The 24,787-nt window shown below is 46.0% G+C and overlaps 1 protein-coding gene across 5 annotated transcripts in view; it reads right to left on the reverse strand.

The window, feature by feature from the left end:
* FAR2 (fatty acyl-CoA reductase 2) overlaps window positions 1-24,011 on the reverse strand; it is a 123,616-nt gene extending 99,605 nt beyond the window's left edge. For all 5 annotated transcript variants that reach the window (XM_053387492.1, XM_053387493.1, XM_053387491.1 and 2 more), the window contains exon 1: window positions 23,954-24,011. The gene's annotated coding sequence lies outside the window, so the exon portion shown is untranslated. The remainder of the gene's footprint in view (window positions 1-23,953) is intronic.
* Between the last annotated feature and the right edge of the window lie 776 nt (window positions 24,012-24,787).

Raw genomic sequence — 24,787 nt, forward strand, 5'->3', positions numbered from 1 at the left:
CCGTGACGTTCAGCTTGCGTCGCATAGGCGAGTCGGTTTGGCCAATCGTGGTTCCAGACGGGCAGCGGCAGTTGGTGAGAGCGAAACAGCTTTCCTTGGCAGACTGGAGTGAAGACTTGGACTTGCGAGTCGGTGAAGGGGGAGTGTCAGATGGAGCCGATTGGCAGACCTTAGCAATGTGGCCCCTTCTGGAACACACCCAACAGGTGGCGTCTCTGAATCGACACTTGGCACGGGAATGGTTGCCTCCGCAGCCGGCACATTCCGGTTGGCCCTTGGACTTCTGTTGGAACTTCCTGCGCTCCTGCTTTGTCTGGTGCACGTCATCGTCTTCACTGGAGGATGCCTCATCACTGCTGGCCTCTTCGTGATAATAATAATAATAATAAATTTTATTTATATCCCGCCCTGCCTAGCCGAAGCCGGGCTCAGGGCGGCTAACAACAATAAAACAATACAAAAGTACAACACAAACAACACTCTAAAATCATTCATTATAAAATTAATTTGATGCACTGGAACTGGCTTCCTAGCAAGACGCAGGCTGCTGGCCTTGCGGATCTCCTGGGCGGAGCGTTCAGCAGCTTCCGAGGCTACGGCCTCCTCAATGGCTTTCTGCAGCGTGAGGTCTGGCTTGGCGAGGAGACGCCGTTGCAGATGGATGTCCCGGACCCCGCAGACGATTCGATCCATCAGGGCATCATCTAAGTCTCGGAACTCGCAGTGCATTGCAGCCTGTCGCAGGGCGGTGGTGTAGTTGTTGATTGACTCCCCCTCTGCCTGATTCCGGTGGTAAAACGCATGGCGGGCAGCAATCTTGGACGGCTTTGGCGCGTAGTGGTTGTGGAGCTTATCTTGGATCGTGTCCCATGGTGTTGCCTGGATTGCTTCAGGCGCAACCAATGCTTGGGCCGTCTCAAACACTTCAGGCCCACAGAGGCTGAGGAATAGGCCCTGCTTCTGTTCCTTTGATACTGCTGTCAGCTCGTTGGCTTGGAGGTAACAGTCGAACCGAGCGAACCAGAGGCTGGCGCAAACGGCGGTAGAGGCACAAGTGAAGCCATGATTCCAATGCTGGCGTGAAGGGCGATAGATGGAACACAGTGCTCTAGCTAGAACAGTCAGCTCTGAATTGGTTCTGTCCAGTGATTTCGCTCAGTGATTTCACTCAGTGATTCAGCTCAGTTCAGAGGATGGCTGCATCTGGCTGTGCTCTGATGTCCATCGATCCCATCCTCGTCACCAGTGTTAAGTTATGGGCGAACATATCAGACGACACAGCGATTCTTCCAAAACAGCTCTTTATTTGTAAGCTGGAACAGAACTGAACTGAGGAGCTCAGTCAGCCTGCTTATATAGAGCTCCACTAGAATGCAACTGTAACCATTTTCTGTAACTAGCCAATCACTGAACGTTACTTTCAATCCTTCATTTGCATACAAACTATCCAATCACTGAATGTCACTTTCGATCCTTCATTTGCATAACTATGTACGATATCCCCCTGCTGGCCCAGGGTGAGAACCTCAGTACATAACACAAAGAGTACTCATTAACAGTTCTTAATTATCCTGTAAGAAAATTGCAAACTGGGTGCCACAGAGTTCTGTCCTGGGCCTGTTGTTGTGCAACATCTTTAGAAATGATTTGGATGAAGGAATTGAGGAGATGCTCATCCAATTTGCAGATGACACCAAACTGGGAGGAGTAGCTAATGACACAGAAGCCAGAATCAGAATTAAAGATGACCTTAACAGCAAATGAATTTCAATAGGGACAAATGTAAGGTTCTGCACTTAATGACTGTGGTGCAGAATGACCTTAACAGATTGGAGAACTGGGCCCAAACAAACAAAATGAATGCCAACCCAAGTAGGGGTTGTGGGGACACTCCACCCCAACTTTCCCATCTTACCAGAAATGTCGGAAGAAGGGCTTCCAGTCACCAGGAGGCTTCAAAATGCCTTGAACTATACATGCTTACCATCCCCTTTCAGATTGTTGCCGTGCAATGAGTAGGATTGGTGTGTGGATCCTCACCTCTCCCCTGCAAGTGTTAGCATTCCCTGTCCCCTCATGATGCTAGGGCTATACTAGTCTGATTTACTCTGCTTCTTGAATGCTGTTACTAAACTGCCTGTCGTATATATTAACACCATGGGACTGTCCCCCCCACTTGGGGTGTGGTTGGTTGGGTTTTATCTTCTAGGGATACTTACCCCATCAAACTCCACCTCTTCCCCATACCATTTTGACCCAGGAGTCCTGGCCCAAGGACGACTTGTTATCGAGGGGATGTCACCCCTCTATTGGGGAGGCTAGTATGGGGTCTGGGATTTCCACTATTGAAGGGCTAGGGAGGAATGGCGGTGGGGCTAAATATCTCTATCGGCGAAGGGTTTCAAGATGCAGTGATCCTCGAACCCCTTCCAATCTATGCCCCATCCCAAGGGATGAGGGTAGGGAGAACAAGGATTATGCACCTCCATCATTGGTCCTGTGCAATGCCAGGTCCATAGGCAACAAAACCGCCACCATGTGTGACTTTTTTGTCTCGCAGGGGATTGACCTGGCTTGCGTGACGGAGACCTGGGTACGGGAAGGCGAAGTAGTCTCCCTACATGAGATAACACCCCCAGGTTTCTATGTCCTCCATCAATCGTGGACTGTGGGTTGGGGGGGAGGAGTAGTGTTGTTAATCTGGGAGGATTGCTCTTTCAGAGCTCTGCCATCACCGGCGATCTCCAGCATTGAATATGTTGGTCTCATGTGGGGCACCAAGGAGAGCTTGGCTGTCTGGCTGGTGTACCAACCACCCAGCACACCGGCAGCCACCCTGTCAGACCTGCTGGAGGTGGTGGTGGGCTGGGCCTTGGAGTTCCCAAACCTACTGGTTTGGGGAGACTTCAATGTCCATGCCGATGCTGCTCCCTCCTCACAGGCTCTGGACCTACTGACTTCCATGGCAACACTAGGGCTCTCCCAGTTTGTTTTGGGCGTCACTCATCAAGCAGGCCACACGCTGGATCTGATCTTTGGGGCTGGCATAGATGTGATCATGCTTCCCCCTGTGGAAGTGCCATGGTCTGATCACTACGCTCTGAAAGCCAAGATTGACTTCCCGCTCCTCCCCTGCTCGGGTGGCGAACCTATTTGGGCTCGTCGGCGAAAACAGATGGATCCTGATAGATTCCGACAAGACTTGCGGGACCCTGCTCCTCCTAGTGACTCATTAGATGACCTTGTTGAGGACTGGAATAACTGGCTCTTGGCAGCCATTGATAAGATCGCGCCTAAGCGCCCTCTGCGACCCCGTCGAAACCAGGCCCCTTGGTTTACTGAGGAGCTCTGGAAAATGAAGCGGGATCTCAGACGGCTAGAGCGGGTATGGCGACGGACTCGTGACGGAGCCTCAAGAACATCTTATAGGACGCTTATGAAAGCTGCTAAGAAATCTTACTTTGCAGCTTCCATTGCATCCGCTAGCTCTCGCCCGGCACAACTTTTTAGAATAATTAGGTCAATAACGTCCTTAGGAGGACAACCAAATTTAAGCACAAATTCGACCCACATCTGTGAGGCATTCGCGAGCATTTTTGCGGAGAAAGTCCTGTTGCTCAGCTGTGACCTCCCTGCCAATTTAGATACAGTTACTGAACTGGAGGCCCCTCGACTGACTTCAGGTCCAGTGTTCGATCGGATACCACGTGCCCATCTTGGCTGATTAGGGAGTGTCCAGATGTTGCGCGGATCCCCCTGGTTGAAATTATCAATTTGTCCCTTGACACGGGGACATTCCCAGGGGAACTGAAGGAAGCAATAGTGTGTCCACTCTTAAAGAAAACTTCATTAGATCCCTTAGACCTATCCAATTACCGCCCAGTTTCAAATCTTCCATATCTGGGTAAGGTAATCGAGAGAGCTGTTGCTGAACAGCTTGGTAGGTTTCTGGAGGAAACATCGGCTTTAGATCCATTTCAGTCCGGTTTCCATCCTGGTTTTGGGACCGAGATGGCTCTGGTTGCCCTAACAGATGATCTCCGTAGACAACTGGATCGAGGCGGGTCAGGACTGCTGATCCTTTTAGATTTGTCAGTGGCCTTTGACATGGTCAATCATGATCTTCTGGACCACCACCTCGCAGACGTGGGGATACAGGGCATAGCCTGTAACTGGCTGTGCTCTTTTATCTCTGGTCGGGGACAGAGGGTGGCACTAGGGAGGGAAATGTCGTCGTGCCATTCCTTGGTGTGTGGAGTGCCACAGGACGCAATTCTCTCCCCGATGCTTTTTAACATCTTTATGCGCCCCCTTGCCCAGATTATCCGGAGCTTTGGGCTGGGCTGTCACTAGTATGCTGATGACACTCAGCTCTATCTGCTGATGGATGGCCACACCGACGCGGCCCCAAACACACTGACCAGATGCTTGGAGGCTGTGGCTAGATGGTTTTGTGGGAGCCGATTGAAACTAAATCCTTCAAAGACAGAGGTCCTATGGCTGGGTCGGGATGGCATGGGGATGAGGGACCAACTCCCTTCTCTTGCGGGGGCCCAATTAGTGCCATTGCCTTCCGTTAAGAGTTTGGGTGTAATCCTTGACGCCTCCCTTTCCATGGAGGCGCAAGTTACAGCAACAGCCAAGGCGACATTTTTGCACCTTCGCCGCACTAAGCAGTTGGTCCCTTACCTTTCCCGCCCCGACCTGGCCACAGTGATCCATGCGATGGTCATCTCCAGGCTTGACTACTGTAATTCGCTCTATGTGGGGCTGCCCTTGAAGCTGTCCCAGAAACTCCAGCGGGTGCAGAATGCTGCAGTGAGGCTCCTCACGGGGTCTCTGCCATGGGAGCATATTCACCCGGTGCTTTTCAAACTGCACTGGCTCCCGGTAGAGTACAGGGTCAGATTTAAGGTGCTGCTTTTGACCTTTAAAGCCCTTCACAGCCTAGGACCCTCGTACCTACGAGACCGCCTCTCCCGGTATGCCCCACGGAGAGCCTCAAGGTCCATAAATAGCAACACCCTAGTGGTCCCGGGCCCTAAGGAAGTTAGATTGGCTTCAACCAGAGCCAGGGCCTTTTCAACTCTGGCTCCGGCTTGGTGGAACGCTCTGCCTCATGAGACCAGGGCCCTGCAGAATCTGATTTCTTTCCGCAGGGCCTGTAAGACAGAGTTGTTCTGCCTGGCCTTTGGCTTGGAGCCAATTTGATTCGCTCCCTCTCTTTCTTTCTTTTTTTCTTTCCTTCTCCTCCTGCGTTGAGGCTACATTTTATTTTAATGTTGTAATATTTTAATGTTGTATTGTAATTTTGTTTTTAAGTTGTAATCATTCAACTTGTTTTTATTATTGCTTGTAAGCCGCTTTGAGCCCGGCCTTGGCTGGGGAGGGCAGGGTATAAATAAAAAATTATGATGATGATGATGATTATATTAATATTTTATTTTTAAAATAATTTATTAGAAGAATTTCATTTATAAAAAGTGTGGTTAAAAGAAAAATAAAAAGAAGAAAAAATGTTTGTTAGGAATATGTTTGCTTGTGTTCCTTTTCCAGCTATTATAACTTGATCCCTCATGTCCAGCAGTTGACACAATTGCCTCTTCTGGCAAGGCTGGTGTCCCCCAGAAGGAGCAGGTGCACAGCTGGAGAGCACTCCCTGATCTATCATTGTGGCCTCAATGGCTAGAGACACCTATGTGCAGCATCAAGTGGTGCACCAACTGTAGCCACTTCTGAACAGAGATAGCCAGGCCAAGGCCCCTTATCCTCTGGTAGCCTCCAGGTTAGACTATATTGTAATGTGCTATATGTGGATCCACCCTTGAAAACTATCTGTGAATTGCAGCTAATACAAAAAGTGCTAATGAGGCAGCAGTTGAACACATGCAACAAGCACTTTACATTAGCTACATTGGTTGCCAATGTGTTCCCGACTCTATTCAGGGTGCTTACATTTATTACCTTATTTAGATATAAAAAATTATATATAAACTTCTTGGTTGACTTCCTCTAGTCCCTCCCTTCTGAGTTTCCTTGTAGTTAAAAGTAACAGCTTTCCAATATCATTATTAAACTAAAACAATTTCCAATTATAGTCCATCTTATTCACTTTTCTTAATATTCTAAATCCCATTTATTTAATTATAACTTAGTTTAATCCTAGGTCTATTTGTTTCTTTCAAGTAATTTATAATTTTTTATATTACAATATTTATTCAAATAGTCAGTAAATTTCCTCCAGTCCTCTTGAAACTCCTCTTCTTTCTGGTCGCGGATTCTTCCAGTCGGGTCAGCCAGCTCCGAAAAGTCCATCATCTTCATCTGCCAATCTTCCACTGTTGGTAGTTGTTGTGTTTTCCAATTTTTAGCAAGTAATATTCAGGCGGCCGTTGTGGCATACAAAAATAATTTAACATCTTTCTTGGGCTATTCCAAACCTCATAAATCCAAACTGTCTTCTGCAGGGATTAAGAAAATCAGAAAAGTAGGTGTCCCCCCCTTCCCCCTGCTAGAAGGGGGAATCCAAAGTTTAACTTAAAAGTCTTTTAAAAGTCGTATTTTATAGATTGCGGCTTTGGCTACTGTGGCTGTTTTCTCTTTTAATCAGAGGAAGGGATTGACCTCCATTTTTAAATCCCTATTGTCAGCGCTGCCCAAGGTCCCAGCTCACACAAGACCAACGCTGCTTCTTCCTCAAGTAAAAAAGTCTTTATTGAAGTTCAGTTTCATTTCCAGACGCGCAGCGCGCAACGCTACGTCTATACCTTAGACCGTCGAAGTTCCATCTGAATCTCCTCCCCCCTGACACCAGTTTAAGATTCTAGCCTTACTCCACCTCTTCCTCTGTTCCTTCCTTCTCTGGGTCCTCCTGCTAGTCGGAGTCTCAGCCCTCCTAGCCTCCTCTGACGCTGAGTCCCCTGACTCTTCCCCTTCCCTCCTTCAGGCTTTCGGACCTGGCTCCCAATCCGGGTTTTCTGCTGTCCCGCGCTCCTCCACATTTGAACTTGGTGCGCGCGCGCAGCCTCCCACTTTCCTTCTGACCGTTACACTTGTGTCACTGCTCCCTCTTTCGGGGAGGCTGGCTGGACCTGGCCTTCCCTCCGTTTCCCCACTTCCCAATGGGGGCGTGGTTACCCCTGACTCATCTTCTCTCCCCGCTGGAGGAGAAGCTGGTCCTGACTCATGTGACTCTTCCCCCCCACTGTGCTCTGGTGGGGGAACTGGTCCTGATCCTCCGCTGCTCCCTTGGGAGTCCCCTCTGGTTCCTTGTTTATGGAGCGTCCCCCCTGGGACCCCCCTCGCCCTTACCATAGGGAATCTTCTGATTCGCTGGAGAAGCTCATGGAATCTCTCGGGTCACTGTCATATTCCCCTACGCTCCCCTCTGATTCCTCTCCTCCGCTCTCTATTTGCTCTCTCCCCTGCTCTTCTGCTCCTGAGCCTCTGACACCTATCCTTTCCAAATAGATATCCAAATTGTTAATTTTTACTCACTCTTTTCCAATTGAAGTTATTTGGAGGAATTGGCCACTCACGATCACCAGACTTGGAGCTTTGTGCGACGAAGGAAGCGAGTCTATTCCCAAGTGCCTCCGTCTCCAACCCCACTCGCTCTCGGAGCTCTTTTCAAGAGCTTACTGGGGAGCAGGGGAGTCGCTCCAGGCACCAGCAGGAACACTAGCTCCTCGGAATGCTGAATCCGAGGTTGTTTATGGGGTACCGCATCGTTCTAGCGGTTTCCCCCCACCTTCAAAGCACTGGTGCCCTTTCAAGCGAAAGAGCTCTCGTCCACCAGAATGGGCGGCCAATCAGAAGTACATTATTAAGGCACAGAAACAAAAATGGGTTTATGTGGTGTTTCTAGTGATCAGCATGGGTAATTGGGAGGGCGCCACAGTTTATTTTTTTTTATATAAAATTTTTATTAGGGTTTTTACATTACAAAATAGAAAAAGAAAAAATACAAAATACAAAATAAAAATAATTAAAAACAATCAATATTTTCGTCACATTATTTTTCATTAACTTATTTCCCGGACCTCCTCTTACCTCCCTTTTTTGTATTCCAGTTCAATTTATTAACTTAGCAGTTTCTTTCCCTCTTTATTCTACCCAGATCTTTAATCTTAAGTTATTATAACATTAGATTTTTACTTATAAAAACCGTTTTTTCATATTCTTTTTATACCAGCTAGAAACCACTTAATTTGAATCCAACATCATTCTAACATTCATTAATTTTACAATATTTCTGTAAATAGTCTTTAAATTTCTTCCAGTCTTCTTCCACCAACTCTTCTCCCTGATCTCGAATTCTGCCAGTCATTTCCGTCAATTCCATATAGTCCATCACCTTCATCTGCCACTCTTCCAGGGTGGGTAAATCTTGTGTCTTCCAATACTTTGCAATAAGTATTCTTGCTGCTGTTGTAGCGTACATAAAGAAAGTTCTATCCTTCTTTAACACCGATTGGCCGACTATGCCCAGGAGAAAGGCCTCTGGTTTCTTTGAAAAGGTATATTTAAATACCTTTTTCAATTCATTATATATCGTCTCCCAGAAAGCCTTAATCCTTGGGCACGTCCACCAAAGGTGAAAGAATGTACCTTCAGTTTCTTTACATTTCCAACATTTATTATCGGGCAAATGATAGATTTTTGCTAGCTTGACTGGGGTCATGTACCACCTGTATATCATTTTCATAATATTCTCTCTTAGGGCATTACATGCCGTAAACTTCATACCTGTGGTCCATAACTGTTCCCAGTCAGCAAACATAATATTGTATCCAACATTTTGTGCCCATTTAATCATAACAGATTTCACCGTTTCATCCTGAGTGTTCCATTTCAACAGCAAGTTATACATCCTTGACAAAATCTTAGTTTTGGGTTCTAACAGTTCTGTTTCTAATTTTGATTTTTCCACCTGGAAGCCAATTTTCTTGTCCAAATTATATGCCTCCATTATCTGATAATAATGAAGCCAGTCTCGCACTTTGTTCTTTAGTTTCTCAAAACTCTGCAATTTCAATCTATCTCCATCTTGTTCCAAAATTTCCCAATATTTCGGCCATTTAGCCTCCATATTGAGCTTTTTCTGAGCTTTCGCTTCCATCGGTGACAGCCACCTTGGGGTTTTATTTTTCAATAGATCCTTGTATCTTATCCAAACATTAAACAATGCTTTCCTAACAATATGGTTTTTAAATGCTTTATGCGCTTTGACCTTATCATACCACAGATATGCATGCCATCCAAATACATTATTAAAACCTTCCAAGTCCAAAATGTCTGTGTCTTCAAGAAGTAGCCATTCTTTCAACCAGCAAAAAGCTGCTGATTCGTAGTAAAGTTTAAAGTCTGGCAGGGCAAATCCACCTCTTTCCTTTGCATCTGTTAATATTTTAAATTTTATTCTAGGCTTCTTGCCACAGTTTAGGGTAGGTATCCTTGGGCCTAGGGGCCAAATACAGACCACTCTACCCAGCCCTTGGGATTCTCTTCAAGTCACACCTGTCACTGGCTCTGGTTTGCACCTTCCTTGAATGCCTTTGCTTTGTTGGATTGTGTCTTTGAACTGTAATAATGCCTCTTGAGTGTGAGGATGAAGAAATGTGGTTCATGTGTAGAAACTCCTTGACTTTAGTGTGGCTGAAGTGCTGTCTACTATTCAAATGCAAACGTCACATCCCCTGTTCCACCCCTTTTGCCCTTCTTTGTCACTGTTGTACAGTCTCTGGAAAGTACTCTGTGACAGAAAGCAGCTGTTAGGTTCAAAAACTTTCTCCACCTGTCACCTAGGACTTGGTGTTGACTCATTGCAGGTTTTTATGCTTTTCTTTCTTCCCAACATCATAATTCTTTATTGAAATTCATAAAAACAAAAACAATCTTAAATAAATAAAAAACCAATCTTGTGTAAGTAATCTTATACAAATTTGCAAATATAGGTTGATTCAATCTTATACAGTCTCTTTCGTCCTATGTTCTTAGAAATGTAATAGACTTCTGTGATGGGATGGTGAGCTGCTTGTGCGTAAAATCCTAGTCCCTCAGAGTTTGGCTAAGTCCACAAACCTCTGTCTGTGACGGAGCTCCTTAAGCATGGCTCCATCAGTCGCTCGTAGAATCGGACAGTGGGCGTTTACGGAACTTCTTCCAGCATAAAAGCTCCTTAACGGAAACGCGTCTTCTGGACTCTCGGCGTGACAGTTTCCGGCGAGGAGTAGGTGTCCCTATGGGAGGTCCTGAAACCTCCCCGCTATTTTCGCTGGAAGTGTCTCTGAGCCCTCCCTCCGACTCACTTTCCCTTGGAGCTCTTCCTCTCCCCCTGCTGGTCCCCTCCTCAGCGGATAAGTCTCTCTCAGCCTCTGTGAGCCCTTTCACCTCCTGTTTCTCCGATGGCAGTTCCCTGACATCCACCTCCCCTCCAGGGCCCCCTTCACCCCCTTCACTCCCCTCCTCTGCGGGAGGCGAGGGAACAAAACCCCTGAAAGAACCTCCCTCATCTTCCGAAGTTTCGAACACTTCCCTCCACCTGTTGCTGTTTCCGGTTTCCAAGTACTCCTCCTCATCGGAGTCTGTTCCTCCTTCCAACTCCGATTCCCTGAATCCTTCCAGTTCCTCCTCATCGTCGGTGGTGCCAAAGTACTTCCTCCGGAACCTCGCTACTGGCTGAGGTTTCCTGGGGAACCTTTGGTGGAACGTTTCGATCAAGATCTCGTCACTGACCTCCTCTGCCGTCACCCAGGTGTTTTCCGACTCCGGTTCCCCTTCCCACGCGACCAAATACTCCACCTGATTACCCTTCCACCTGGAGTCGATGATCTCCGCCACATGGTTGCTGCTTTCCCTTTCTTCTAAGACTGGCCCCCGTGTGGATACCCCTTCACCTTCCCCCCTATATGGTGATAGTAATGACCTGTGGAATACTGGGTGCAGTTTCATGTGGTTCGGTAACCGGAGTCTGAAAGCCACTGGGTTGACCTGTTGGATGACCTCAAATGGTCCCAATCTTTTGGGTCTCAATTTCTTGCAACCCCCCTTGAACGGCAACCCTTGGGTTGATAGCCAGACCTGACTCCCCACCCTAATGGTTTCACCTTCCCTTCTGCTCTTGTCTGCCTGCCTCTTATATTCTTCTTTGGCCCTTTCTAAGTTGAGTTGGAGTTGACGATGGATCGCTTCCATTTCTTCTACAAAATGTTCGGCGGCCGGGACACTCCATCTCTCCCCTCCTCCCCCTGGAAACGCCCTGGGGTGGCACCCATAATTAGCCAAAAAGGGGCTCATCCCGGTGGACACATTCTCCGCATTATTGTAGGCAAATTCCGCTAGCGCCAACTTTTCGACCCAATCGTTCTCTCTGTCATTGACATAACACCTCAGGTATTGTTGGAGGATACCGTTTGCCCTCTCCGCCTGCCCATTGGTCTCAGGGTGCCTGGCAGTCGAAAAGTTGACCTCTACGTGCAACAAGCTCATAAGTTTCCTCCAGAACCTGGACGTGAACTGTTTCCCTCTGTCGGAGACCACCCTCAAGGGGGCGCCATGCAGCCTAAAAATATGTTCTACAAACAATTTCGCTGTCTCTTCCGCCGTGACTGCATGTGAGCAAGCTACAAAGTGACCCATCTTAGTTAACAGGTCTACTACGACTAGTATGGCGGTTTTCCCCTGGGATTTAGGCAGATCAGTCATAAAATCTATCGATACCGCCTCCCACGGTCGTTCTGGTGTGGGTAACGGTTCTAATAACCCCGCTGGCGCCCGCCTTTCTCCTTTGGCTCTCTGGCATTGGTCACACCCTCTCACATACTCCCGTACATCCTCCCTCACCTTGGGCCACCAAAACTCCCTGGTCACCAACCACATGGTCTTGTGTTGCCCAAAATGCCCCGCTGTGGGGTTGTCGTGCAGCTGTTTGAGTACTCTCCCCCTCAATTCCCCTTCGGGTATATATAGTGCCCCTTTGTAATACAATGCCCCGTTTCTTTCTTCAAAACCTCCGGGGTCTTCTCCCTCTCTCCTTAAACCTCTGAGCTTATTCTGGGCGTATTCATCATTTACCGTTCCCTCTACCAGTTCCCTTTGCCCCACCCAGGCCGCCCCACACACCCAGCGGTCCTCTGGGATAATATGTCTCTCTTCAGGCGCTCCCTCCCCCTCCAAATATTCAGGTTTGCGTGAGAGAGCGTCCGCTCTGATGTTTTCTGGACCTGGCACATAGCAAATTTCAAAATGGAATTTGGAGAACTCCTGGGCCCACCTCACTTGTCGTTGGTTGAGCACTCGTGCCGTTCTCCAATACTCCAAATTCTTGTGGTCCGTACACACTTGTACCTTATGCTGTGCACCAATTAGTAAATGTCTCCATCTCCGGAATGCTTCGTGAATGGCGAGTAGTTCTCGGTCATATACGGTGTAGTTCCTCTCAGATTTGTTCAGCTTACGCGAAAAGAAGGCACACGGTCTCCATTCCGACTTATTGCTCCCCGGCTGAAGCAGCACCGCCCCCACCGCCCGGTTTGAGGCATCAGTTTCCACTCTCATGGGTTTTTGTAAATCCACATGCAGGAGCTGTTCTTCCGAAGCGAATGCCCTTTTCAATTCCTCAAATGCTTGCTCCGCCTCCGCCGTCCAAACGAATTTCTTCTTGCTGCTGAGACAGTCCGTGATGGGAGCCGTTAAGTGGGCAAAGTTCTTGATGAATTTACGGTAAAAGTTCCCAAACCCTAAGAACCTTTGCACATCCTTTTTCATTTTCGGTGTCTTCCATTCCAGCACCGCCTGGACCTTGCCTGGATCCATGGCTAATCCCTTGTCTGATAAGCGGTACCCCAGGAATTCCACCTCCTTGGTGTGAAACTGACACTTCTCCAATTTCACCCACAGCTGGTTTGCTTGCAGTTGGCTCAGCACTTCCCTGACATCCTTTACATGCTGCTCCTCATTCTCTGAATATATCAACACGTCATCGAGGAAGGCCACGCAATTCTTGTAGAGCAGAGGTCCCAGGACATGGTTCATGAACGATTGAAAACATGCGGAGCCTGATTGTAATCCGAATGGCATAACTAAATATTCAAAAGCCCCCAAAGGGGTGAACATGGTGGTTTTCCATTCATCCCCTTTCCTTGTTCGTATCAGGTTGTATGCCCCTCTCAGGTCCAGTTTCGTGAATATCTTTCCCTTCCTCACCCTGGTCAAAATGTCATCAATTCTGGGCATGGGGAAAGCCACTGGTTCTGACACTGCATTTAAGGCTCTAAAGTCCACTACAAGCCTGGGTTTATCCGTGTTTTTTTTGTCCACAAAAAACACTGGTCTCCCCCCCACCGCTCTGGACTCTCTGATGAAGCCCCTCTTCAGGTTTTTATCAATAAACTCCCTTAACTCCTGCATTTCCCTGTCTGACATGGCGTACAGCTTGCCCACGGGGAGCTGGGCCCCAGGGACCAGGTTAATTTGGCAGTCAAAGGCTCTATGCGGTGGTAGTTTATCTGCTTCCCTTTCGCTGAAGACCTTGCTCAGGTCAGCGTATTGTTTGGGCACCTTCCCTTTGTCCGCCACTTCCGTCCCTGCTAGAAAGGCTTTTGCCCCTTCTGGCACCTTTCCCTCTCTGCAGTGTTCCAGGCAATGTGCTGACCCAAAGGAAACCACTCTCTGATGCCAGCCCACTAGCGGATCATGCAACGCTAGCCAGCTCATTCCCAAAATAACGGGAGCCCCTCCCAGGGTGGCCACATTGAACGCTCTCCTTTCGGTGTGCCTGGCCACCCTCATAACCATTGGGACGGTCTGTAGGCTAACTTCTCCTCCCAACAGCTCCCTCCCATCGATCGTGGTCACCTGCAGGGGGTTGCTTAAAGGGAGTATCTGTATCTGGTGTTCAGCTGCAAACTCCTTACTCATAAAATTACAGGAGCTGCCTGAGTCCACAGTGCCTTTGTCTTTAGTGGGTATCCGTTTGCCAGCTCTAGCAACACCTCTATTACCAGGGCTGGTCTTGGAGGTTCCGGAGTGGGCACTTTTACTGCTCCTTGGCCTGGCTGCAGTGCCCTGACGGTGGCAGCCAGGCGTTGGCTTTTACTGGCTCCTGGACTCCCTCCTCCTTCCCCCCAACAGCTCCCACCATCCCTTGCCATTCCTTTCTTTGCGGGCAGACACTGGCAAAGTGACCTGGCTGCTGGCAGAGATAACATTTCTTGGTGCTCTTTCCCTCCTTCTTCCTCCCTTCACTGGGATTTGAAACTGCGCGCGCGCGCGCTGTTCCAACTTCCATCGGCTCTCCTGGCGGGAAATTTGGCTCCGGAATCTCTGGAATGTGGAAATCCCTCCAACGCTCTCCTTTCCCCTCGCGCTTCTCCAAGGCTCTTGCCTCCTGGCGCGCTCCAATGGTCAGCGCTGATTTGGTCAGCTGGTCCATAGACTCCGCCCTGGGCGCCCGGGAAAGTTCGTCTTTCACCGCCGAAGAAAGCCCCTCTTCAAAAAGCATTTGAATGGGTTCCGCCGATAGGTCCCACCCCAATTTATGTATCAACATTGTAAACTCAGTCCAGTACTCACGAACCGATCGGCTACCCTGTTTACAAGCCATCAATTGTCTGCGCACCAGTCCCTGTTCAATCTCGCTGGAAAACATCAAATCCATGGCGCAAAAAAACTTCCTCGTGTCCTTCAGCATTTCACTATTCCCTGCCATCAGGGGTCTAACCCAGTCTCTCGCCCCCCCTTCGAGATGGCCAATCACAAACGCCACTCGCGATGCCTCGTCGGGAAAGTCGTCAAACTGCAGCACGAGAGCATACTGCATCTCTGTCCTAAAGGCTTGATAGTTCCTGGGGTCTCCCCCAAACTTCTGCACCAATCCTGGCATCTTTCTTGCTAGTGTAGCGCCTTTTGCCTTTTCTGCATCCTGCGCCCTCCTTTCCTCTAGCCTCGCCGTTTGCAGCGCTAGCTGGACTTCCAACACCCTGTACCTTTCTTCCAGGCTTGGACCCTCTCTAGCTCCTCCTGCTCCCCCGGCTCCGGCTGGGTTGCTCATGATGCCTCTCTGCACAAGCTGCTTTCAGGGACTGTCCGATTGCTGTGATGGGATGGTGAGCTGCTTGTGCGTAAAATCCTAGTCCCTCAGAGTTTGGCTAAGTCCACAAACCTCTGTCTGTGACGGAGCTCCTTAAGCATGGCTCCATCAGTCGCTCGTAGAATCGGACAGTGGGCGTTTACGGAACTTCTTCCAGCATAAAAGCTCCTTAACGGAAACGCGTCTTCTGGACTCTCGGCGTGACAGTTTCCGGCGAGGAGTAGGTGTCCCTATGGGAGGTCCTGAAACCTCCCCGCTATTTTCGCTGGAAGTGTCTCTGAGCCCTCCCTCCGACTCACTTTCCCTTGGAGCTCTTCCTCTCCCCCTGCTGGTCCCCTCCTCAGCGGATAAGTCTCTCTCAGCCTCTGTGAGCCCTTTCACCTCCTGTTTCTCCGATGGCAGTTCCCTGACAACTTCCCATCAACTCCCAATGTTATTTAACAATTCTGATATCGAATGTACTTATAATTATTACCTTAATCTTTCTATATTTTCTAATACTTTCTTACAAAATATTGTACCAATTTTCCTTATTTCTTTATTATTAATTTACACAGGGGTCATTCAAACGCTGCCATAGATGTCATACCACCATTGTGGTTTTGTAAATATCTCTCAAACATATCCCATTTTTGAATAAATGATTGTTTTGTATTACCTCTCAGTCAATTGTGCCATTTCTGCATATTCTAGTAATTTATTCTGCCATTTTGCTAGTGTTGGAACCTTTCCCCCTTTCCAGTTCATTGCACTTAACATTTGGGTGGCGGCTGTTGCGTATAGGAAAATTTCTTTTACATTTTTCGGTATCTCTCTGCCTAAAATTCCAAGCAAGAAAGCTTGAGTGTTTTTTTAAAGAATGTTAATTTAAAGATCTTTTTCATCTCATCATAAATGAGATTCCAAAACTCTTTAATTTTCCTGCATGTCCACCACATATGATACATATTTCCTTCACTTTCCTGCACCACCACCGTTTGTCCGAGACAAATGTTTAGAGGGCTCAGTGGCGAAACCGGATTTTTTGTCTTGTTTAAATGTCTCAAAGAGTTGGTGATACTGTAGCCATCCCGAGAGCTGATCTTTCATTTCATCATAGTTCTTAAGCTTTAATTGATTACCTTCCTCTAGTAATAAAGAGTTATACGTCAACCAGCTTCATTTTATATTCATTTTATATTCTTCTTCTTAACAACCTTTAACAAAGGAGATATCCATCTTGGGGTTTGGGGTTCCAACAAGCCTTTATATTTTGCCCAAACCTTATACAACACATTTCTTACTTTATGGTTTATAAAGCCTTTATGTATTTTGGTCTTATCATAATTTAAATATGCATGCCAACCAAAGCGGTTGTCATGTCCTTCCAAATCCAATACATCTGTGTTCTTAAGTAAACACTAATCCAAAAGAGACAGGCTGCTTCATAGTAAAGTTTTAAATCGGGCAGACCAAATCCCCCCCCTTTAATGTCACTAGGCAGTGTATGTTTTATTCTAGGTCTTTGTCATTGCCAGAGGAATTTAGATATTTCCCTCTGCCGCTTTGTAATGCAGCCTGTCCCCCCTATGACTGGAATGGTTTGAAAAAGAAAGAACATCTTTGGCATTCATTTTAATAGCCGATATATGTCCCCAAAATGACAATTTCAATCTACTCCAGATCTCCATATTTCCTTTGACTTCGGACAATGTCATGATATAGTTATCTTGATAGAGGTTAATATTTTTCAGTGTTAACCAGATTCCAAGGTATTTTATTTTAGGCAAAATTTTCTCTTGGGCGGTAAGGTTCTTAGCCATAAGTTTTGTTTTGTCACTGTTAATTATTTCCAAAGTTTTATTGAGGCCCTCTTTTGGGTTTTCAGTTGTGATAATAAGATCATCTGCAAATGCCCTTAGTTTGTATATTTTATTTCCCAATGTTATACCTTTAATATTTTTTTCCTCTCTTATTTTCTTATTTAAAACTTCTATCACTAATATGAATATTAACAGAGAGAGAGGACCGCCCTGTCTGGTCCCTTATTTCATATTCCTCAGTTATATGATTTTTCTTGCCTTTTGTTTTGTATAGATAGCCTGAATTCCTTTACAAAATAAATCCCCAAATTCCATTTTGTTGTATCATGGTTGTCATAAATCTCCAAGAAATATTATTGAACGCTTTCTTTGCATCTACCGACATAAATATAGCTGGCTTATCAAATCATGTCTCGAAATATTCCAGCAAGTTTATGATGTTTCCAATGTTCTGCATTAAGCGGCCAGGGAGAAAGCCAGCTTGGTCTTTGATGAATAATGGTTTGGAGGATGGTCTTCATTCTTTCAGAAAGGATATTAGCATATAATTTATAATCATTATTTAAGAGTGATATTGGCCTGTAATTGGAAACCAATGTTAAATCTGTTCTGTGTTTTAGAATCAGGCTTATATAACTTTTCATCCATGATTCTGGTAATTTACCATTTTAAAATATTCATTGTAGTCTTTAATGACTCAAATAACACCTCTTCTAATTTTTTATAATAAATTGCCGGTAGGCCATCTAGTCCAGGTGTTTTTCCTAGTTTAGATTTCTTTATTGCTCGTTGGACTTCTAGGGCTGTGATGGGAGCATTCAATATTTTAGTTTGGTCAATAGAAATTTTTGGTCGGGCATTGTTTTCTTTATCGGAGAAGACTGAGGCAAAGAAGGCATTGAGGAGTTCAGCCCTTTCTGTGTCCCCTGTTTGCATTTCACCATCTTCTCCTCTGAGTGACCCCACTGTTTCTTTGTTCTTCCTTTTGCTACGAACATACCCATAAAAGCCTTTTTTGTTGCTTTTAACCTCTCTAGCAAGCCTGAGTTCATTCTGTGCTTTAGCTTTTCTGACTTTGTGTCTACACATGCTGGCTATTTGTTTGAATTCCTCTTTGGTGGTTTCCCCCCTTTTCCATTTTTTGTACACATCCTTTTTTAATCTTAACTCAGTTAAAAGTTCTTTAGATAGCCACCCTGGCTTCTTTAGGCACCTTCCATGTTTCCGTCTCAATGGTATTGCCTGAAGTTGTGCTTTTACTATCTCCCTCTTAACAAACTCCCAGCCATCATGAACTCCCTTTCCTTTTAGTATTACTGTCCATGGGATCTCACCCAGCACTTCCCTAAGTTTTATGAAGTCGGCTTTCTTAAAGTCGAGAAATTGAGTCTTAGTATGCTTGGCTGCTCCTTTCCGCTGTATAGTAAACTTCAGAAGAGCATGATCACTCGCGCCTAATGATCCTTCCACTTCTACCCCACTAACCAGGTCATCAACATTGGTTAGGACCAGATCTAAAATGGCTGTTCCTCTTGTTGCTTCTCCCACTTTCTGGACAATGAAGTTGTCTGCAAGGCCAGTGAGGAATCTGTTTGACCTTATGCTCTTGGCTGAGTTTGACATCCAACAAATATCCGGGTAATTGAAGTCCCCCATTACTACTATCTCCCTTCCTTTTGCATGCTTGGCCATCTGTTCCAGGAAGGCATCATCTATGTCCTCCGTTTGGCTTGGGGATCTATAGTAAACTCCCACAATGAGGTCCCTGTTATTCTTCTCTCCCTTAATTTTGACCCAAATGCTCTCACTTTGGCTTTGAGGTTCTAAATCTTGGATCACTTCACAGGTATACACATCCCTGACATATAACGCCACTCCTCCTCCTTTCTTGTTTGGTCTGTTTCTCTGAAATAGATTGTATCCCTCCATTATTACATTCCAATCGTGGGACTTATCCCACCAGGTTTCAGTGATTCCTATTATGTCATATTTAGTTTGCTGTACCAAGAGCTCAAGCTCATCTTGTTTATTTCCCATGCTTTGCGCACTAGTGTACAGACATTGAAGTCCATTAATCATTCCCCCGTGTCTGGCCATAGTGCGATCAACCAAAATCCATCTGGTGATTGACCGGTCGATCGCGATCAACACGCTGGAAAACGCCCTGGGGTGCTCCTGCAGCCCCCACTGTCCGAGTGTCCTCCGGTATGCGCAGCTCTGGAAAAGGCATTTCCCTTCTTCTCCATTGTGCCCAGTGACATATACCAGATGGTATATTGTGGGATTGTTCAGGGATGCAGGAGAGGATATATTGTTTGATTATATCCTTTCCAACTTGTGTTAACAAGTTCTACAATTTAGCAGAGTAAAATTCCCCTTTTTGAACTTGCACAGCGGATGCGTTTGCTCAGGTTCACTAAAGCCTCTAAAATAAGTTTCGTTTGGTAATTTCCCCTTTAGTCCCTCATAAAAATATAGACACAACACAGTCTTCTATAAAAGTATAAAAAGAGTTTACTCAAACATTCTGTTCACAAATGGATCCCAAAAGGCAGACTTAAGTTACAAAAGTAATATACACCTGGAAACTATCCCATAAGCAGACAGCTCCTTTGTCCTCTCTTGGCTGGAGCCAAGAGAGCATTTTAGGCTAAGCAGATGTTACTTCTTCTGTAGTCAAAGAGAAAGATGGCAGCCTCCGCTGAGGTATTTTGTTACCTGCATAGGTGAGGTCACGCCCACCTCTGGTCACATGTAGAGGAAGTCTGTCCCAGCCTAGGAGGAAACAGGAAGGTCCAACTGGCTGGTCCAGACACCCCCTTTTTATGTCCACTCTAGGGATGTTGTACTTGACTGCTCTGTGTTTCACATCCCACATATATGAACACTAATCTTCTAGCATTACACAGCAAGAAGCGTGAGACATCATAGAGCTAATCTACGTATTTATGTACACACTATGTACAGACAAAGCATCATGGCATCCTCTCTCATCAGCTCTGAGAGGAAACAGAACAAAGTAAAAGCAAAAGTACAGTCCAACAGTACAGACAACGGAAGAGAGATAAGGCTGTCTTCCGTTCCCACAGTCTTCCCAGACAGGCATGTGAATTACACCAATCGTATCTGCAGGATCAGATACATGAAATACTAACAGTCTGCACTATGTGAACCTGACCAGTAAGGATGTCTGTGCTGGATGCTCCAAGCTTAGACTGTGTGGCTTCAGCAAGTCATCTTTGTGTTTCTATACATATAATTTAGAAACTGTTACCATTTTTGAAACTAAGATGCATTGCCTGTCTTTTCTTTCTGCTGTATAGAAAAGCATATGAATCTGCCCTTTGAAGAATTTGTAAGTAAACCATTTCTAACTTACCAAATGTGTGGTCTCTTTCTATGCTATGGGAAGAGGGGAGCTTTGGAAGAAACTTAGACAGAGATATTTTAAAGGTCTAACAGCCTATATTTCCATGCTTTACTTCGCAGCATTTTTTGTGAGTTCAAATCTATGCTGGGGCTCTCTCACCAAAGAGTACTTGCCTCAATCCTGGATCTAAGCATCGCATCCAGGGAATCCTCCTTTTTACCATACCTATTTCCCCGCTTTCCATATGAACAGAGGGTCTAAAGGGGGTGCTTATCAAATCTGGAGACAGAAAGCTGAAAGGAATAGCTAACAACATTTTTATTATTTTACCATATTCAGTATTTTTCCCTTTTAACCAAATTACAAACTCAAACCAACACTGGGAGGGGAAACAATCAACAATAAGCAATGATGAAGATCCTTCTATTTCAGCTGGTACATTTTCTGTGTTTATTAACAGGAAACTTCATGCAATCTTTTTGTATACTACCTAGAAACTCCAGCAATTAAGTGGCGTAAAAAAGCTGAAATAAATAAATGAATGAAAATAAATAAGTGGCTTTACAAAAGAGGTGGATTTACATAGGCCAGGTACATTTTCTGTTTTTATTAATAGAAAACTTCATGCAATCTTTTTGTACACTACCTAGAAACTTCAGCAATTAAGTGGCATAAAAAAGCTGAAATCAATAAATGAAAATAAATAAGTGGCTTTACAAAAGAGGTGGATTTACATAGGCCACGGTTATGATTTACCGAGAATGGAGGCAGGTCATTTAATAACCTTGACTTGCATGGGGAAAGGCATTTTCCAGAAAGAAGGAAAGCAACCTAAGCATCTAAGGGAGGAAGGTGAAACATATACATTTAATTACAAATGTTGGTAACTGGCAATCCTAGACACTTCTAGCTAAAGGAAGAAATCTTTAAACAAGAGTGTGGGAACAAACAAACAGAAACCAGAAAGTCACCAAATAGCTAAAACATATACTTTTCATCTGCTTTCTTCTCACTTTTCATAACATTTACCTAGCTCTGAAAGGCTGGTATTCTTCAAGTAAGAGGGGTTAGAAATGTTCCTTCAAATAAAGTATGCAACATTAATTTCCATTTGTCTAATTGAGATGGGACACTACTTGACTGGCAGCTCCAGTTTGCTATATTGTAAAGACTCCTTAGTGTTTTTTAAAAGCTCATTTACTCTTAATGTAATTAGCAAAAAATATTAAAAAGCCCAATTTGTCCGAAGCCTCAAGACAATATCCTCTCAAATCTTACAGGCTACAGTGGAGCAAGAAGCAGACACAAAGGGAATCTGGAGTTCTGGATGGTGAGGGAAAAGTAAATGCTGTCTCCAGAGAGAGCCGGCCAAAAGACAAGGCTTAGTGTAACAGGGCCACAGCTCAGTGGTTTGCACATGCTTTGTATGCAGAAGGTCCAAAGGTCTATTTCTGGCATGTTCAAATAGAGGTGAGAAAGAGCCCTGTCGCCCTGGAGAGTGGCTGCCAGTTAGTACAAGACAATACTGAGCCAAAAGGTCTGCCCTGATATAAAGCAGCTTCCTTTTCGACAAGTCTTAGCTCAGAGGCAGAGCACATGTCAGAGCCCAAAGCAGCTCCAGCCAACTCGCCCTTCTACAAGGCATTGTCTTCAGCTTACCAACTGCATCTCATCAGGCCAGGCTCCCACCTCGCATGGAGTCACACTTTTCTCTCCAAGGAGTTTTCTCACACACTCTGCTTTTGCTTCATTTCACTGAACCACTGGTTCTGCTGTTCCATCTGTTGCTGGCTTTGCTGCAGGAGCATCTTGTCAAACATCTGGCCTCACTGCTGCTGGATCATTAACCTGACCTGCTCCAGTAATATTGCTGTTTCTCCCTCCACTCTGGCACCCCTCACTCACAGGCCCCCCTCCAGGAAACACAAATCCCACTCCTAACACCAGTGTAGAGCACCACCACAATCTCTGAGCGGTGTGAGATTTCAGGGGTTCCAGGCGCTTACTCAGGAATCGTGTTTCCTTCAGAAATGAGGCAGAGACTGTGGAGTTTTTATTATCTATGGTATATTTACACATATGTACAACCTTAGCCTGCAATGGAGGGATTCAGAGCATCAACATCCTAAAAGGGTCTTGTTTCTCCCATGGCTGCAGCCTTGAATTTAAACAAAAATCAAACATTGCTGTGAATGTTACTCTGACTCTTTCTCCAGCTTGCTGCCTTTTCCTCTAGGTCACAATACTGCAAACTCTCAACTCAGGCTTTGTCCTTCAAACTATCTCCAAGGAGGCCCTACCCATTTCCTGTATTACACAGAGCCTCTCCTCACCTGCTCTGCTTTGCTTCCCTTGATGGCTCATCACCCAGGCTATCACCTCAACACAGGAAGCTAGACAGGCTTATATTTTAATCCTAAAGGGGTTAGAAGGATCTCACATACAGCCTACTTCCTCTTCCCCACCACTCATGACAATATTCTTTGCTATCTCTTATCCTGATGGGTGATTTTAATGCAGTAATAACTCAAAAAAAAGAATTGCACTGCTAGCTAAGGATCTTTGTACAAGGACACCCAAGGACAAATACTGGTAAATAAACTGAAGCAGGCAGAAGTTTCTTCAAGACTGATTTGAACAACAGCTAAAGAATACACCATGGAAAGGGACCGGACTAATACACTTCCCTTTGTCTGGAATGCTGTTACATCCTATTAAGGGCTACAATTTTCTTTTCAAAATTTTGCTGCTATTGTTGACAACTGTACTACAGAAATTACAAATCCTTACATGCATTCAATATAGCCAGGGATGCCTTACATGCATTCAATATAGCCATGGGGCTACTGCATTTATTTCAGTTGGAGAACATGAGCACATTTAACTTATTTAGAAAGTTAACTTATTAGAAACACTTAATTGAGCCTGGCATATGCCCTAATTCTCCTACTTTACATGCAGCATTAAATGAGATCTCTGAAATCTGGTGAATGTTGAATGGTGAATGCTGACAATTCCAGTAAAATTTTATGTCTGGAAATTTAAGATACATGTTGTCTCAGTGTGATTGCCATGTCATGGGGACGTCTGAAAAATAGGGAAGTGTCACCTGTTTTCAGATATACACAAAATGTAGCTGGGATTATCAGCATTCATATATGAGCAAATTCACCAGTTGCTAGTATAGTCACTATAAGAAATTTGTACACATCCATACGCACAACTACAACGAATGTACAAAATGTTACATTTACACGGGAACACTGACAATCCTTGCGAATGTCTGAAATACTAAGCCAACACCCACCCGTGAGCATGTGACAGCCAGCCAGCTGTGGTCAATAGTGTTCACTTCCGCATGTCCTGAGGCAATTGCAATATTTGCCCACCAAATCTCTCTCTCTCCCTCTCTCTCATCCACGTACCCACCCCAGCTTCCTACTTCCTCCGCACATTGACTAGCCGGCTGCCCCCAGGGAGAAACCTTCACCGTGGATCCGGGCTTGAGCCGCCCCGCCCTCCCAGCTCCGCAGCCTGCCGGCACGTCGCTGCCCGGATCCAGGCCGCGCCGGTCGCCGGAGCAGATGGAGCCCAGCGCGAGACCCCCGCGTGTGGCGCTTCTTCGTCCCCTGCAGCCGCGCGCCGGACCCTTTCCCACCTGCCCGGCCTCCCTTCGGCGGCCAGGCTTACCTGCGGGCGCGGTGCTTCTCGTTCCCGCTCGCGGGCCGACGCGCAGCGAGCGATGCGTCTTCCGGGAAAAACGTAAAAGGCGGATCTACACGGATCCTCGTGAATTCATATGATTTTTTCATTCAAATTAAATAAAACCACCATGATACTGTAGACCATGTCTTACTCTGTAGAAAGCATCCAAAAAATCACGCATCCACTGTTTCAGGGGGGCGCAGGGGCGCAAAAACATGGTTAAAAAACACGGATCCTCATGGATCCTCATGATTTTTCCACTAGATCAGCCCAAACTCACCATCAGATCAAAGATCATGGCCATGGGCACAGCATCCACCACAAAAATCACGGATCCACGGCTTCCTGGCGAAACCGTGGCCCAAAAACGTGGTTTTGAAGCACGGATCTTCATGGATCCACACGCTTTTTGCATTGGGCCAACCCAAACTCACTGTCAAATCACACATCATTCCCAGTGGCACAACCTGCACCACAAAAATTACGGATCCTCGGCTTCCTGGCCACTCCATGGCTCAAAAACATGGTTTTGAAGCACGGATCCTCATGGATCCTCACACTTTTTGCATTGGGCCAACCCAAACTCACCGTCAAATCACACATGATGTCCGGAGGCACAGCCTGCACCACAAAAAACACGGATCCACGGCTTCCTGGCCACTCCATGGCCCAAAAACGTGGTTTTCAAGCACGGATCCTCATGGATCCTCACGCTTTTTGCATTGGGCCAACCCAAACCCACTGTCAAATCACATATCATAGCCAGGGGCACAGCCTACACCACAAAAAACTCGGATCCACGCCTGCCGGGCCATACCG

Source organism: Podarcis raffonei, chromosome 5 (genome assembly GCF_027172205.1).
Source record: "Podarcis raffonei isolate rPodRaf1 chromosome 5, rPodRaf1.pri, whole genome shotgun sequence".
Taxonomy (NCBI): domain Eukaryota; kingdom Metazoa; phylum Chordata; class Lepidosauria; order Squamata; family Lacertidae; genus Podarcis; species Podarcis raffonei.